A 1992-nucleotide genomic window follows, 5' to 3' on the forward strand; every position below is an offset into this window, starting at 1 on the left:
AAATCGGAGGGCCTGTTGTCTGGACCTCTGGCAGTCAATGGGGGTGCCACAGGGTTCAATTCTTGGGCCGACTTCTTGCTCTGTAAATATCAATGTCACTCTTGCTGCTGATGATTCTCTAATCCACCTCTATGCAGACGACACCATTGTGTATAGATCTGGCCCTTTGGACACTGCTAAAACCCCTCCAAACGAGATTCTATTCCATACAACAGTCCTTTCGAGGCCTCCAAGTGCTTGTAAATGCAAGTAAAACTAAGTGCATGCTCTTCAAATGATTTCTGCTTGCACTCTCCCGCCTGACTAGCATCACTACTCTGGACGGTTCTAACTTAAAATATTTGTATTTATTTGTTTATTTGACCTTTATTTAACTAGGCAAGTCAGTTAAGAACAAATTCTTATTTTCAATGACTGCCTAGGAACAGTGGATTAACTGCCTGTTCAGGGGCAGAACGACATATTTGTACCTTGTCAGCTCGGGGGTTTGAACTTGAAACCTTCTGGTTACTAGTCCGACAGTCTAACCACTAGGCTACCCTGCCGCCCCAATATGTGGGCAACTACATAAACCTAGGTGTCTGGTCAGACTAAACTCTCCTTAGACTCTAAGCATCTCTCATCCCAAATTAAATCTATATTTGGCTTTCTATTTCACAACACTCATGCTGCCAAACATACCCTCTAAAACTGACTATCCTACCGATCCTTGACTTCGGGGATGTCATCTATAAAATAGCCTTCAACACTCTACTCAGCAAACTGGATGCAGTCTTATCAGTGCCATCCGTTTTGTCACCAAAGCCCCATATACTACCCACTGCGACCTGTACGCTCTCGTTGGCTAGCCCTCACTACATATTCGTCACCAAACCCACTGGCTCCAAGTCATCGAAGTCTGCTAGGTGAAGTCCTGCCTTATCTCAGCTCACTGGTCACCATAGCATCACCCACCCGTAGCATGCGCTCCAGCAGGTATATTTCACTGGTCATCCCCAAAGCCAACACTTCCTTTTCTTTTCCTTCCAGTTCTCTGCTGCCAATGATAGGAATGGTGCAAAATCACTGAAGCTGGAGTCTCCTCTTCCTTTATAACTTTAAGCATCAGCTGTCAGAGCAGTTTACTGTACCTGTCATAGCCCATCTGTAAATAGCACACCCGACTACCTTACCCTCTTGTGTGTTTGCATCCCAGTATTTCTACTTGCACATAATCTACACATCCATCACTCCAGTGTTAATGCTAAATTGAAGGTGACAGAGGTAGCCTAGTGGTTGCAAGTTCAAATCCCCAGCTGACAAGGTACAAATCTGTCGTTCTGCCCTGAACAGGCAGTTAACCCACTGTTCCTAGGCAATCATTGAAAATAAGAATTTGTTCTTAACTGAGCTTGCCTAGTAAAATAAAGGTACATTTTTAAATTTTTAAATTGTAATTATTTTGCCTCGATGTTATTGTATCTTACATATCATCTTCTACACTCTTCTAAATTTGCACTGAACATTTTTCTATTGTGTTATTGACTATGTTTGTAACTGTTTTTTCACACTTTGGTTCAACTGGCTTACATGGTTAAATAAAGGTGTACAAAAAGAATGAAGTTGCTTATGTTCCCATGTTTGTGGTAATGGTCAGTAAAAAGGATCTCCCGCTCCGTGCTGTCTGTAGATTATGCACCTATCCGGCAGACCAACGTGTCCAGCCCTTTGCAGAGAAGCTCCAGAGTGTTCCCACATCTGTCTCTTGGCTCCAGGACTGTCGACAGGCCCCAGAGCTGGGTCTACGGACTCCAAAGCTGTGTGTAGATGTGCAGCAGGGCTTCTCCTGGCTGGGGACGGCCTCACCTGCTCCACCTTGTAGACACCACCTCTTGCTCCTCTCTCCTACTGCAGTTACACAGGTATGTGACTCCAACTGCAGTCAGTCATGTAGGACAGTATAGTGATTTTACCTAAACCTGACACTTTGTCAGATAGCCTCCACCTATAGAC

General features: G+C 44.3%; 1 protein-coding gene across 1 annotated transcript in view; it reads left to right on the forward strand.

Annotated features, from left to right (window-relative positions):
• The window catches only part of LOC115117472 (low-density lipoprotein receptor-related protein 2-like), a 100452-nt gene that overhangs the window by 83597 nt on the left and 14863 nt on the right, over positions 1-1992 (forward strand). The window lies entirely within an intron of this gene.

This window comes from Oncorhynchus nerka, linkage group LG4 (assembly GCF_034236695.1).
Source record: "Oncorhynchus nerka isolate Pitt River linkage group LG4, Oner_Uvic_2.0, whole genome shotgun sequence".
Taxonomy (NCBI): Eukaryota; Metazoa; Chordata; class Actinopteri; order Salmoniformes; family Salmonidae; genus Oncorhynchus; species Oncorhynchus nerka.